Source organism: Pinus tabuliformis, chromosome X, assembly GCF_031772625.1.
Source record: "Pinus tabuliformis cultivar Carrire ecotype Pingquan chromosome X, CPIR1, whole genome shotgun sequence".
Classification (NCBI taxonomy): domain Eukaryota; kingdom Viridiplantae; phylum Streptophyta; class Pinopsida; order Pinales; family Pinaceae; genus Pinus; species Pinus tabuliformis.
Window position 1 is genome coordinate 289,812,676 of NC_142308.1, and position 17,136 is coordinate 289,829,811.

The window sequence follows — 17,136 nt, forward strand, 5'->3', positions numbered from 1 at the left end:
GAGATGAGGTATGGAGAATCAAAGATTCTTTTGATTATTTCTGTATTTCATACATTCCTAGAGCCCAAAATCATCTTGCTGATTCCCTTGATGTTTTTGCTAATCTATTTATACCTCCCATGCCTCCCAAACTGGTTTATGAAGTCCAAATGAAATATAGACCATCTTTGCTTGATAATGTCCACCACTGGAGAGTTTTTGAAGATGATAATGAGATAAATAGGTTCCTTCAAGTCATTGATGAGCTTTCTGAATTGCAAATTGACCAAGAGAATGATGCCTTGTTAGAAGCCGCAAATCCTAGCTTATAAATAAAATTGGTAAAAACAGCATTGTCCAGCTTCCCAACAACCATATTCCTAAGGGTTTAATTCCTCTTGAAAGACTGTTTGACCAAAATGATGTGCCTTACAAAGCTGCCCAAAAAGAAGACCAATCTGCAGTCTGTAAGCATGATATACAAAGTCCAGGTAAGCCTAGATATGTAAATTTGTGCACTCGTTTGTCAGCTGATCAAAGTGCTGAATACTGCAATTTAATGAGGCAATTTGCTGATGTGTTTGCCCGGGAGTATAGTGACCCGAAAACATATGATAAGAACATAATTCAGCATAAAATCCCTCTGGAAAAAGACACCATTCCTTTCAAACAGAAACTAAGACCAATAAATCATATGCTTCTTCCTCTAATTGAAAAAGAAATTAAAAAATTGTTGGTTGCCAAGATTATAGTTCCTCTTAGATATTCCAAATGGATAGCCAATCTAGTAGTGGTGAGGAAGAAAAGTTGAGAAATCAAACTGTGTGTTGATTTCAGAAATTTAAACAAATGCTCAAAGAAAAATAATTATCCCCTACCAAAGATGGAGCATTTGCTACAAAAAGTCTCAAGAGCCAAAGTAATGTCTCTTTTAGATGGTTTTTCAGGCTTCAATCAGATTGATGTGCATCTAGATGGTCAAGAGAAGACTGCATTCACCACTCCTTGGCGCACTTTTATGTATGCTTAGATGCCTTTTGGATTGATGAATGTTGGAGCAACATTTCAGAGAGCTATGGATATAGCATTTGTGGGAGAGAAGAACAAATTTGTCCTTATCTACCTTGATGACATAACAATTTACTCCAGCAACCATCAAAATCATTTGCAGCATTTGAAAAAAGTGTTTTTGAAGTACAGTAGGTTTGGAATTTCAGTCAATCCTAAAAAATCTCAATTTTCTTTAAATGAGGGAAAGTTGTTAGGACATATTGTGTTTGCTGTAGGTGTTCAAATTGACCCAGAAAGAGTCAAAGCAATACAAGCTTTGTCTATCCTGAGATCAAAGAAGGATATTCAATCCTTTCTGGGCAAGATTAATTTTATCAGGAGGTTTATCCCGAATTTTGCTGAATATGTGAAGCACATTACCTCCATGTTGAAGAAAGGAGCAGAGGTTAGATGGACTGATGCAACAAGAAAATCATTTGAGTCTATTAAAAAAGATATTATGGAGGCTCCCACATTAATAAGTCTAGATTACAACAAGGAGTTCCATATATTCTCATTTTCCTCTGAAGACACCATTGTAGCAGTTCTATTGCAAGCAGATGAAGAAGGTTCAGAACATCCAGTAGCATTTTTTAGCAAGAACTTGAGGGATGCTGAACTGAGGTATGGGATTATTGAAAAATAGGCATATGCTCTTATTAAATCCTTGAAAGCTTTCAGAGTTTATATCTTGCATTCCAAGATAATTGCATATGTACCATCTACTGCAATAAAGGATGTCTTAACACAACCTGATGCTGATGGAAGAAGGGATAAATGGATCGCAAAATTGATTGAATTTAATATAGGGCTGAAGCCTACCAAGCTGGTTAAAGGTCAGAGTCTTTCCAAATTATTAGCTGAGGAAAATTGTAGATCTTTAGACATTGATTCCCTGTGCACAATTACAGAAAATGGTCTAACAGATGAAGAAGAGGAAACAACTGAACCAGACAGAAAGCTATTAGTGGCTGAGAATCTAGCTTCTTGTAATTGGTATGCTACAATAATTAGTTTCTTACTGAAGCTAGAAATCCCTTCAGAACTTACTCAAAGTCAAGCCATAACTATAAATATTAGGCAGCTAAATATTGCATTAATCAAAATCTGCTCTACTAGAGGGATCCATCTAGAGTGCTCTCAAGGTGTCTGGACGAAGAGCAGTCAATAGAATTCATGCAGCAATTTCATTCCAACATGTGTGGAGGGCACCATTATTGGAAAACTATTGCCCACAAAATTCTCAGAGCTAGGTACTATTGGCCCACTTTATTTTGTGATGTATTTTCTTTTGTTAAATCTTGTGACAGGTGTCAAAGATTTGAAGGAAAATAGCAGTTGAAGTCCCTGCCCTTAAAACCAATATTAGCAAAAGGACCTTTTCAACAGTGGGGCTTGGATTTCATTGGAGAAATCAATCCACATTCCAGTGGCCAACATAGGTGGATAATAGTAGCCACTGATTATTTCACTAAGTGGATTGAAGTAGTCCCTACAAGGAAGGCTGACCATAATGTGGTCATGCTGTTTTTGACAGAAAATATCTTTACCAAGTTTGGTTGTCCACATAAATTAGTCACAGATAATGCAACAACTTTCAGGGCAAAAGAATTGGTGGAAATGTGTGATTTAATGGGTATTAAACTTGTTCATTCCACCTCATATTATCCACAAGGAAATGGTCTGGCAGAATCCTCTAATAAAAACCTGATAAGGATAATTAAGAAGCTGTTAGAGGACAATAAAAAGAATTGGGATTCAAAGCTCAAATATGCACTGTGGGATGACAGAGTGACCATTAAAAAATCCACAGGGAATTCTCCTTTCAAGCTGGTGTATGGTGCTGAAGTTGTATTCCCCATTCAGTTAACTCTCACTGTGGCAAAATTCCTTCAAGAAGAGGAGGATGAGGAAGAATACATGGCAAAGAAGATCATTGATTTAGTAGAGTTGCATCAGATAAGAGAACAACTAGTTGAAAAGGCTGTAGCACATCAGAAAAGGGTCAAGGAAGCCTTTGAAAAGAAGGCAAAAACAAATAGTTTTCTGGTTGGAGACTTGGTTTTGAAATGGGATGCATTAAAGGAAAAGAAAGGCAATCACGAGAAATTTGATGCTTTCTGGACAGGGCCTTTCATCATTTCTCAGATTCAAGGGAAAAACACCTTCATATTGAAAAGTATGGGAGGAGAAGTAGTTTTTGATAGCCGAGTTAATGGGCGTTTTCTGAAAAATTATGTTGTTTAAGGTCTTTGGCCTTGAAGATTTTAAATATTTGTTTTTATCAGTTTTGTGTAGCAAATAGACTCCATGCCCAATGGAACAATAGGAAGTTTGTTATTTTGTTTTTCATCAGGAAGGCATTGATCTGTAGGTTCTTGAGACCTCACAGGGAGGATCTCATCCCCAGAAGGAGCCAATGTTAGCTTTGCTATGTTCTTCAACATTTGATGGATAAAAATAGTTTGGGCAGTGCTAGTTTTGGTTGCATAGGGCTTGCAGCATGTTTTCCCGCTTCCTCCTTCATTTTCCCTTTTCTCCATAAAACCCCACTACCCCTGTTTTACACCTGAATTTAGTGTAAAGGTCGTGTTTCCTAGCTCCCGGGTGTTTTTTGTTTAAACATTCTAAAACCCTGATAAGCGATGTTGGGAAACCGCTTACCGCCCTTCCTGTACTGCTCCTCGCTCGTTAACCTGTGCTCACCTCTGTTTCCCGATAGCCGTTGGATCTGCCCGACTACAATCCAGCGGCCCTCATTTGTCTGATCTTGTTTCCTTCCAATAGCCTGCGTAGCCCGATCTCTGTCGTCTAATCTGTCAGATCCGATGACCTATAATCAATCGCGCCTTTGTGTCTTCCCATCGCCCCCCGTCATGAGATCTCGGTCGTCCGCCTGAGCCATCCAACAACCAACATTCTTTCTCAGCTCTTCATTCATTTTCAATGCAATTTTCGTGTTTTTGGCATGCTCTGCGCTTCCAAGGGATGAAGATGATCGTCCACCGACACTCTGCACATAAAATCCTCAGCTACCGCATTCAACACAGTGTACCTCCGAAGGACGAAAAGGACAGCCTCGAGCAGATCAAGGTATTAATCAGTCATGGAGCCTTGTACACATTACATTCCATATGCTCAGAAAAGGACGACCGAGCACCAGAAAAGGTCGATTTATTCATTAAGACCATCAGATTGTAGCAGACAAACTATCAGAAGAATTAATATGTGTGGGTGGTCCATTATGACCCCTCCTCGTGGAACTTAGCATAGTGTTTTTGTAAACAAATCCTATATATACCCAGAAGAAAAATGTAATTGGGTTGATGAATGTTATTTTGATGTAAAGTTCAACTTTTGGAGACTGTAACTATTGTGTTACCTGCAGCTTCTGGTCTTCATTTTCAGCTAATGCAAGCTTCTTTTGATGTTAATTGCTCACTTTCCACTTCTTCTTCTTTGTTCCAGTCTGTGTCTATATGCATTTTTCATGTACTCTTGGTGTTTAGCATTAGAGGGGCTGTCATCCCACCTCTGTGTTAGAATCTAGCATGTATCATTGAATTTGTATGCAGGTTTCTGTTGTTTTAATGCCAAAGAGCTATCATTCTGTCTGTGCATTAAGAAATAGATTTATAGACCTTTTAACTAGTTGCAACTGGCCATCACAGGGTCCTGTGCATCTGCTAGTGTGATCAGTATTCTCCATCATCACATTTTTCTTAAACTGTGAGTAATTGGTGGTCTAAAGCCTTGTATTCTGGGGGTGTTCACCCATGTCTGAGGTTAAGCATAGTAGAAGTGGTTATCTGGCTTGAATATGCAACATTTCTTTCATTCATCCACCATTTTCCAACATTTTTTGTTGAGTTTGTAATGTTCCCAAGCATCTCTGAGATACAACCTAGGAGAGTTTCTTAGGGTGATAACAAGGGGAAGATGTGATACCCCCAAACCATGTAAATATTTAAATTATTGCAGACCAAACAAACTATTTATTTTCTTAGTTATAAAAACTATTTTTGGAATTTAATTCTTTTTGAAAAATGAAACAATAGTTATCAGTAAATATTATTTTACTTGCTAATTAGTTAGAGAGACAGTTACCTGTCCCTAACTGATTTCTTGAGGATTTATTCAAGAAGATCAAGAGGATAGGGGTATCTGAGATCAAGGAGAATGTTGAGCAAAAAGAAAATCTGTGTTGAAATGTCAGGCACTTTTATGTGGCTATGTCTAGTTTGGACCAGATAGCAGTGAGACTGTGACTTCTCATAGAAAAGAAGGAATTTCTTGTACTCAAGAACAACTCGGGGGAGATTATCCGGCATAATAGTCTCAAGGTTCGTAGGCAAAGAAATAAGAAGCAAGGTCTAGTTGTAGACTAAAACAAGAATAATCTGGGAAACAACGAGGTTCAGATAAGTGAAAATTCCTCTGGTTTAATAGTTAGACTTTTATTTTGGAAGTTGATATATTCTATGTATAATAATCATTACCAGAAAGTAGAAAAGGACTAGTTAATTTATGGTATTTTCATATGGAGTCTGTGAATAGATATTTCATGCAAAGGAATGAATATTTAGGACTCAGTAAAAGATCGTAAACCATAATTAGAAGACTAACGAAGATTTGTAAGGAAACTATCATAGTTATAAGTTTAAATACTTATGCACTAACAAGAGTGCCAAGTATATACTAACAAAGACTGTTACAAAAATTAATATGAACTAACCAAAATACAAATCTTAACCGACAAAGATTGTTAAAGAATTTATTATGCACTAACTAGAATACAAATCTTTACCGACATAGAGAATAAAAGAAGTTATCATAGTAATGAGATAAACCATTAAATAGAGTTTAAACATTTATGCAGTAACTAGAATACCAAACCTCTGAGAAAAGAGGAAAAATCTAAGGACACTGTTATGAACTAAAGCCGTGATTTCCAAGGAGAACTCAAGTATCAATTTAAACTCTGAACATGGGGACAAGATAAACAATGAAATTCAAATAAAACAAGCGAAACGTTACATTAGAATCCCAGACAGGGAAGTATTCGAATACTGGTCTGACTATATAAACCAAATAAGCGATATAAGAGCTACAATAGAGACCATTCAATCATTTAAATACTGAAAAGAATTACGACAATAAACCGAAGAATTCATTCTCTTAATTTACAAACCACAACCACTAGAAAAGAACAGGGCATGCGGTTTCTCTAAATATATTTCAAGTGCGTAGGACATATAGCAAAATACAATACAAACTTTAAAACTAATAAAATCCTCATAGAGGTATTGCGGTAACAACAACACCTCTAGATAAAAATAAGGGTGGACAAGCTAAACATTTGAAGGACTGCAATTTATTCATAATAGCAATATGATTGTCTGAAACTGTCTTCAAGAAAAAAGTTAACTAATTCAAGCCAGGGTTTGAATTTAGCTAACCCTCAATAGTATATGCAAACATCGAATCGCCTGCCTACAGGTCGACATTAACCAAATAACTATAGATATTCGTTAAAAGATACCATAGGGCCACACAAAACCCTATACATTCACCAAATGCTTACGACTTTCCAACAACCCATAATGTTTGAAGAAAAAATATTAATTAATACTGACACAGTAAACATTTCATACTTTGAACTCTTTAGAGTCAAAACCCCAACTAGATAAATCAAGCAGAGAACCATAAGCAACGCAAAATAATTGGAAATTGATGAGACTTCCCTTCTCACGTTCAGAAAGCTGAGTGAGGGTTCCATCTAGCTCTTCACCAACACGTTATCTCTACAAAACCCCTCCACCCCAGTTGGGAGGAGGAATGTGGGATAAAACCATAACAATAGCAAAATGAGGATTGAGGGAAAACTATAACGAATGAAATTACTTAGAAAACAATACCTGGATTAACTTGGTCGAGGAAAATTGTCCGCAATCAAAGTCCGGGCCATGAAACCCAAGCACTTGATAAGTTAGCCGGGTGTTTAGAGAGCTTAAAGTGGCCACTGTAAATAAATAAATGTAGAGCAACAGATCCAGTAACCAACATGAAATAATGATACCTGAGTAAGAAGGAAGAACCCCATAGAGTGCATGGGAGCCACTACCAGAAGAGGAAAGAATGAAAGGGTAAATGCATGAAACCGGAGGCATAGAACCCCAAGGTTCTTCTCATCCGTCTGATCCGTATGACGAACCATTGATCAAGAGTGAATCCCAAAGCCACTATTGGAGCAGTATTGAATTAAACACTCCAGCAAGGAGCCACCTCCACCTAGGCCGAGCAACAACCAACCAGTTAATGAGTAGTGGGAGTTCGAAGGGTGAAAAATAAATGCAGCTTAGAAATCCAGACAATCATCAAAGGCTGAATAAATACATAGTGTTTGGTTTAATAAACTTAAATGTCAAATGACAAGTGGTGTAATGTAATATAAACTGATGTGCGAAATGCCAAGTAGCCCTTGACTCGGCAATGAACGCTCCTGTGTATGACCTTAACACGTAAGTCCTGGATATGGAAATCATCAACCGCATGATTGTATATGAAATGTAATAAAAGGTCAATGATATATTAAAACAATTTGTAACGATTAATTGCAATGGTAATTTTCGTAAGTATTATAATTAGAATCTATGGATAAAATCTATGGATAACATAGGAAGATATGTAAATTTTTTTAATATGTATAAAATTAACTCGTGGATGTGTAACAAGGAGTGTTATTGTTTTTCATGTACACATGGTAGAAATATCATAGATTTCTAGAAAATAGTGAAATTGTCCAGAATTGCTAGGAGGTAGTGAAAGAATGAGTGCCATTGTTCTTCATGTACACATGTTTGTGTGTTAAAAAAGTAAGGATATAGACATAGTTGATGTGAGTGTAATATATAGAATTTTGATTTTTTTAGTTACATGTTTTCTTGACTGAGAATTTTTTCTTCACATTATTATATAATTAGTTTTATATGTCCATCATAAGCATAAAAAAAAACAAAAAAATTTGTAATGAACACGTAACACTTCATTTTCACATCCCCAATTAAGCTGCCCCATAAGACGATTAATATAAAGATGACTTTGTTTTAGATTTAAATAAATCAAAATCCTTCCAAACATATAAAATTTTCCAATCTTTTGAGCCTAAGTATTAACATAAAGATGATTATGTTTTAGATTTAAATAAATCCAAATCCATTCAACATTAAAACTTTTCCCAGCCATCTGTGAATGTCCACCCACAACATCAATATCATGTGAATCGAATGCGATGAACAAACATTATAATACTAATAAACTTTAAATGAATTTTTTTCTTATTTCTATCATTAAAAATTAAAATGTTTGTTATTAAAATTTATTTGTTTGTTTCACAATTGTTTGACATAGTGACTACACGCCTTCACCACCGCCATGTCTATCATTACTATTTTTTTCCCAAACAACTTCAGACCAAATTTAATATATCATCTTAAATTAATTTAAAAAAAACAATTACAAATTTCAATATTATTTAAATAAAATTAAAAACTACTATCTGTTTGAATATTATATCATTTTAAAATAATTATAAATCCAAAGTAAATGTAATTGAAATAAATTTTAAGAATAAAAACCCAGAAAATATTTTTTTAAAAATTAAATTAAATAAAAAATTAATAAAAACTTTGAATGGTTTATCTCTAGCAGGCCCACCTACTGACCTACTCTCTCCAACCTCATGACGACGACATCTACCCTGCTAGATGTTCTTAGTCAACCTTGGCTCAAATTTTTTCAGCGAAAAACTTCAAGCAATCAGGATCCACGCGCAGTGTTAGAGAAACAGAGACTTAAAATGTTGAAAAAAGGACACACTCCAGAAACATTAAAGGTGACCTGTATTGGAGAGTCCACCAACACAGAGAAAACGGTGTGCAGAACCCTCAAAATAGTGTGAATAAGGTGGCCAGTGTACATTGTCCCCTTCAGATATTTTGCCGTTCCAATATCCTTTCCGTCGCTCTGACCAGGTATTTTGCGTTTAAAGCGTGCGGTGCATCCTTCTAACTTTTTACGTTATTTACTGCGTGGGCCTTTCCCAGTAAAAAGTCAAAATAGTTAGAGACTGCTTATAAAGACACAATTTAATTGCGGCTCCATTAGTAAAGACACCATTGTGATGGACTTAGCAACTTGGTTGATAACCTATTTAATTGAAATCACGCATGGGAAACCTCTGACAATACCACTGACGGTGGGGAACCGGAGCTATTGGTTGATCAGTTTTAATGGTTGACAAATATTGGACAAAAACATTCCCCTAAAATTGCATAATTAAGATTTCGTAAACTTGGGTTGAGATTGTAATCTTCTAGTTTTGGATTTTTGGCTCCTTTTAGAGGTTTCTAAATCAGCTGAAAAATCTTTTTTGACGGGGTGGATATACATATAATTTTAAGGAGTTATAGAGTAAGACATGAACATCACTTCTTTCCTATTAAATCAAATATCTTTAATTATAATAAAAATATCTTTAAAAAAATTATTCTAGTAATGAATATTATTTGCTCTTAAACAAAATTTAACCCAAATTAAATAACGTATTGTAATTATTTAGCTATCTTTCTATATGTCAGATTAGAATAAAAATAAACACAAAGATTTTGTGATAGGTTTTGCGAGTGTAGTTGTTTACTTATTTGGCATGGAAATATTTATATGTAGTGGTTTAAAACAGAAATAATCTTTTAGAATTCATGACACAAGTTTGACTACATGTTTAGACCAGAGTGATGTGTTTTGGTTTCTTACTCTATCATGAATGACCAATCACTAAAATAAAATAACATCTCAATGTACTAATTAACATTATTACAGTAAACCACATGGTTAAATTAACAACCTAGATTCTCACTATAATTTTCCATTTTGTGCAGATTTGTTTCTAAGGAAAATCCCTTTCCCTTTAGAAGTTTTCATGAATACTTTCCAGTCAAAGTCAAAATTACTAACCCTTCAGGTCAAAGTCAAAATTAATAGCCCTAGCTTAATGCCCCTATATCATACTCTCAAAGTGGAAAAAGACATGACATGATGGTCATATGTCTCTATTTTGTTGATCATCCTAGATCACACATGAAATGTTCTTGTTAGCTATTTGTCTTGTCATGATGTTTTTCCATTCCTGACTTCAGGCTACTACGATCCCAAACTTAATTATGCACTATGCCACTTTCTATGCTCAAGTAATCTTGCATAGTGAGCTACACTTTGCTACTGACTATATTTTTCGTCTAGTTGTACACTCTTCTTTTTGCATCAACAGTGTTATCTCCTCAACCTCCATTCCATTTCATATATATAAATATTTATATTATCTTATATTTCTTCTTTTGGCATATGGTATACGGTATTGTAACAAAGGATATTATCTTTTTTTTAGCTCAATATTTTTAATTATTATTTTTATTTTATTTTTATTGAGTTTAAAGGCTCATTCTACAACCCAGTATGAGATATGTATAAGTAATACATGTTTTGGTTTTTTAATTAAAAGTATAATACAACAAAAATAATCTCACTCTTAATGTCCATTCTAAGGAGAAGGGGTAAAAATATTTCACTCTCACTCAACATAATCTTATATCAACTTTATAGAGAAATAAAGTGGTTAAAAGTTTAAAAAGAAAAAAATATTTTTTTATAGTTAAAACATTTTAAGGAATCTCGCTATTTTATTGCCCTAAATAAATTTTGATGCATTTTATACATTCAAAAATGCAACATAAAAAATGAAAAATTACTATGTCTTTCTCTCTCTATATATATATTCTAAGGATCAAATATGTTGAGTTACAAATATTTTATTCAATTTTTGCACTCTGAAAAAGTTTTCAACTCAAAAAATTTGATATGTTGCAGCTCTTGTTAGATACGTGATTAAGATGGATCTATTTAAATAACATAACATAACATGACAACATCTCTTTTATATTGAATTAGATATGTGCAACAAAAATATATTTAATTATAAAAACTTCTTTCAAAATTATTCCTACAAAATAAAAATAAAAAAATTATTTAATATTAAATATTTATAACTATTTTATTAAAATTTCATAACTATAAAGTTTATAAATCGTATATATTTACACCAAAAGTACTCCTATGATGGGTTTGACTCTGTAGATTTGGCCAATAGATTTGTGTATTTTCGTGCTACTCCCTCCCAATATAAATTGAAACATGGTACTACAGTTGACATCATGGAATTCGCTGAAAAGTGCGCCAATGTTTCCTCGCCGTTGAAATGTTTATGAAGTGCATCCGCTGCAAGAAGAGGATTGCCTTCCCCAAAGGCCTTATGGTTTGTAGGCATACCTCGGCGTAAGTATGGCAGTGACAGTGTTATCTCAAAGAAGGTTGATGTTTACAGTGTTGGGATTCTTCTATTGGTAATTATCTCTAGCTAGAGGCCTCTACCAGTGATGGTGGGTCTCCCTGCTGGAAATCTCTATAGGCAGAGAAGAGAAACGATGATCCAAAGATTATATCGCTTCTAATGCATAACCATAAGTTTTCACGTTTTGAGAGACAACCATGCAAGCCTGCTAATACTGATAATCTCAGACGTAATATTGCATCTCCCTCGCAGCAATGTTTAATATTGCATTTCCCTCGCAGCAATGTTTAATACTGATAATCTCAGACGTAATATTGCATCTCCGTCGCAGCAATGTTTAGGGGACTGTATCGTGCGTGAATTAAAGGTGGTGATATCTGCAAAGGAGTTATGTGACATGAGACTAGACATGCAACCTTCACGTCTCTTGTGCTGTAGAACCTCTATGTAAAACGGGAGATATCAATTGGGAATGGCGCTGTAGCGATGAGGAATTCAAGGTCAAGTTGCATATCAGCAAGATTGCTGCAGGGTATGTAAAATTATGAGATTAATTGTCATTCATAGAGGCCATCGTTCGATGACATTCCTGAAAAATTCAGGAAAATGAATAAGCTTCTCAAGATCTTATCCATTTCAGTGTCCACTCTAGTAACTCTAGTAATAATTAGAGTGGCAAGATCAAACAAAGTTCAATTAGTCCACATATTAGAATGAAAATACAGATGGTGAATGAAGGGGCAAAGTGAAGATCATATAACTAAAGTTACAAGCTTTATTAATTAAAACCATGGGTTGACTTGTAATGGTTTATTAATTAAAACTTATTTCTGGTTTCTTTTATAAAATTTCATAAACCAGAGTGAATGCAATATTTCCGTAGATCTCTTATTGTCGAAGACGATCTTATTGTCAAATATAACGATCTATAGACTATCTAAGCCCGTTTTACATAATAATACACACGGTTTACACACATAATACAACATAGAGTTAGACACCACCATTGTGTTTGTATTTTTTCTTTTGTATTTGGTACATTGATTCACTTATATTCAATAGATAATTCATAGGGTATAATGATTTATGCTTCAGCGATTTGTCTATCTGCTGGTTTTGGCCACATATGTTGTATGATGATGATGCTCTTCTCACTTCAGCGATATGTATATCTGCTGGCTTCAGCCACATATGTTGTATGTTGATTTTTTAGAGGGGATCTCTCTCCCACTGAAAAAAAAAGGTATGTATAAGTTTTTTAAGATGAAAATTAGTAAATCTTTATTTGGTTATTGGTAAAATTGATTATTATTATTATTTTTATTTTTTTAAGGAAAAGTATATATTTTTTAAATGAAAGAGTCAATGAATTTCATGCACAAATAAAAGTATTTTAATAATTTTATTTATTTTTATGAAAATAAGATTTTAATTTAATGATCAATAATTATTAGATAAATACATGCAGAGAGAAGTGATGGGAAGAGGGAAATATTAGGTAGATACAGAGAAGTGATAAAAAGAGAGAAAATAGAAATAAAAAAATAGAAATTCTAATGAACAAAAAAGCCATCTTCTCCGCGGGAAAAGCAGGTCTTCTTAAGATGACTAAAGAACTGTCCATCATTTGTGATACAAACGTAGCCGTGCTAACCTTTTCAAGGTCAAGAAAATTATTTGATTAGTCCATTTCATATATGAAAAACATTTTGGAGCGTGACATGAAGCAGTTTTGTAAGTGTATGTTTAATCTCGTAGGGCGCTTACATAGAGAATGCCCAAAGTTGTTACATTAATATTTTACAAATTGGATGCTAGCTAAGTTCCCTGGTATGGGTGGATTCTTTTGACTCTTCAAAATAAAGACCACTAAGGAATGGTAAATGAAGAACATGACTATTAGAAGGTGGATTCTTTTGACTCTTCAAAATAAAGACCACTAAGGAATGGTAAATGAAGAACATGACTATTAGAAGCCACCGGTGAAAGGCTTTATAGAAATCAAGGCAGAAGGAACAAATGAAATTTTCATCTTTTAGAGGGACTACTCCCACGAGACTTGAGTCTAAGAAAGGTTATGTAAACTTTATTTTATGGGATCGTTTTGTTGTGATGGTCATTTATCCTACAACTACAACAAGTTTTTGAAAATGAAAGCAAAATTATAAAAAAAAATGATAAATTATATTTTTTTCGCTGCAAAACAATATGAATATGAATATGCGTACCTTATCCACCATTAGCTAAATGAATTCATCGTAGTTTGGTGGCCTAGTGACTCCATTCCCGAATGTGATATACTCAACCATACAATTTAGTGTTTCTATTGCCTTTTCACTCAAAATCCCATGGAGTTTATCCCAAGTCACTACTACTGTCAATCTAGTGGAACTTGGACAGGGAGATGTTGTGTGATTTTCTAGTGCATGCATATTCTCCTCATAAATTGTATGGATGGTAACTATAAGAATGACCCAGAAAACCAAAAATCTCAATATCGGGCCACCTATTCCTAAGTGTTCACTAAAGGAGGGATCTACATGGAGTGGTACAAATTGACACTAGGATTCCACAACCTGCCTTACAAATTGACACTAGGATTCCACAACCTATCTACTTTTCGGTTGAAGTTGCAAAATGCATGTATATATAAGTTTTCAAGATCGATTATGGAGATTTTCTTTTTCTATATAAATTGTATGCTTGAAATGGTGAAAGAAAATGAACGAGAATATCTTGTGAAATTTCCATTAAACTAATATGTCTTGTGAAATTTCCCTTAAACTAGTATAGTATATCTTTGTGTTGATTATTTTTTTATTTGTTTAAACTATTTGGTAAGTTTTATTTATGACAAGATAATCTTCCAAATGTTTCATTCCTTCTGTATACTTTGCACCTTTAAAAGCAAAGCTAGTTAGTTTTATATTGAAACAAGATATAAAATTAAAATTGATAATATTTTAATATCAAAAATATAAAAAACTATTTTTGAAATAAATATATGAAAATATCAAAAACTATTTTTGAAATAAATATACATGTGTGATGGGAGTTTAATTCCATAAAGCCAGTGAAGAAATTCACGCTTAGTATAATAAGCATGTTAGAGTTGAGTTTGATACTTTTGTTTGCCACGTAAGCCAGCGCTATATGATTAAAAAAAAGGCAATAATTTATTTCAAATAATAAAATAACCGAAGTGTACAATTATTACTTTTAATGCATCGGAGCAAAAGAAGCAATGAAATGGTTACCATATTTGATTTTTATGAATGCCACGTCGGAAAGATACTTAAAAACTCTACCATGTGTGCTCCCATTAGATATCTCTACATATTTGTAGATGGAGCACTGTGCGTATGCGGTATATCTCTGATTTCATTTGATTTTTACTGTGTTAAATTCAACTTCACAGGAGCAAGGAGCGAATTAGTTATTGATTTTGGCAGATTTCATTTATTACACAATAAAATGGTAATAAAATTTCTTCTATAGTTATCAAATCTTTCCTCTTCTTGATTTAATTAAGTTTGTGTGATGCATCTTCAATTTTTCATTTGAAATTTAAATTTCCAGTTTCTCAATTTTTTTTGTTGATTTTTTTCACAGGTGGAAAATAATTGCAGAGGGTTTAATGAGTTTGGCAGATCTAATTTGATATACACTATTATTATAATAATTTCCATCCTCTCCTTGATTCAATTGTGTTCTTATGTTCTGATACATTTTCAATGGCATATCAATTTCTCCATTCAAATTAATTGAATTTTTGTTGCAGATGGCAAAGAGTTACAGAGAGTTCATGGCTCAGCTACTTACGTTTTTGATAAAGAAAACGAAATGGACGGATTGTTCACGCTCTCAAATGCCTATATATATATATATATATATATATATATATATATATATATATATATACTTTCGATCATCAAAAACAGGGAGATTAATCTAGCCTCCTTCTCATGGTTGGAGAAATTACTTAATGAGATTAATCTACGGTCTGTTTCCTTCTCATAGTTAGAAATAACGTTTCCTTTTCTCATAGTTAGAAATAACTTAAAGCAACAGAAGAAATTACGAAATAAAAATATGATTGATTGCAATGGAAAAGATTGAATTAAATTGTTCGAGGATCCAAGGTTCTTTTCAGATGACGCTCTTACATGCTTAGGGTTAGGGTTATTTAGGATTATTTCAATAGTTATAAATTAGCAGGCTTCTTCTTTTTGATTTTAGAGTGCTCTTACATGGTTAGGGTTAGGGTTATTTAGGATTATTCCAATAGTTATAAATTAGCAGGCTTCTTCTTTTTGATTTTAGAGTGCGTTTCGAATTTATGCTTTTCGTACATGGCGCTCTTACATGATTAGGGTTAGAGTTATTTAGATAGTTGTTGGTAAACTTGAGTCGAGTGTATTTGGAAATTTTTTTTTAATTATTATAATGGTTTTTCATTTTATTATATTAAAAATAATCTTTTTAATTCGTGGCCTTGTATTTAATGACATAATTTTTAATATTTTCTTTATAAATCAGCTAATAAATTCAGTCTTAAAAGTGTATTTGGTTTTAAAAATAAATCATTTTGGATGGAAATAAATTTGAAGGCAAATTAATATAAATAAAAACCAAGTTAGATTCATCTAACATTGGATCTATCATGCGGTGCAAACCTCCTTTTTGGAGTGTAGAATTTGAGGAAAGGATTGCACCTCGGTGTATGATAGATTTAGTGTTAGATGGATCTAAGGTGGTTCCAGTTGAGGGCAACAATGTCACATTTTCATGTTATCATTATTATGTATATGCTTGAGATTAATTTCAAAATTCAAGTTATGTTTTCTTTGTTTTCATTCTCTTCTTTAATTTACTCTGTGTTTATTGCATTCAATGGTTTGTACATCTTTGTTTGGATGTTTTGAATGGTTTGTGTATTTATGTGTTTGGATTTGGATGATAATTTTTTTTTAATGTTATAGTTGTTGTGTTATATTTTTATATGTGTATGTAATTGTCTATTAGTAATTAGTTGGTGATGAAGAAGGGAGAGAATCTTGTCAATAATTTGCAGGAGGATTGGTACTACACATCTATTTCATTTAATTTTAGTTATCACAACTTCTGACAACTAATTAATTATCAATAGTATTACTAAATATATCTTGAAGAATAGTCATAATAATTTATTGTGGCAAGATTACTCTTGAAATAATTTTTTGCTTTGCTAATGGTGGAAATAATTTATTTCTTTCAAGAATATTGTGATGAATTTTTATCTATAGTCTATTCGACAAAGTCAAGAAATAATGTATTTTTGATTTTTTTTTAATGAGTGGCTAGAATTATAAAATATTTACATTATTTGTTTCTCCAAACAATTATCACATCTCCTTCAAGAATATTTTGATTTGTTTTGAATATTTATAAATATATATTTTCCTCTTATAAATATTATGAATACATTATTATATGCAATTATCTATTAGTAATTTTGAATATATGTAATTGTCTATTAGTAATTAGCTGGTGATGTAGAAAGGAGACGATCTTATGAAGGATTAAGTTTCACTTTGTAGGAGGATTGATTCTGCCGATATATTTCATTTTAATTCTAGGTATCACAACTTATGACAACTAATTATTTCTTAATAGTGTCATTTTAGGTATTAAATAAATTTTCTTAAATCTATGACGTCAAT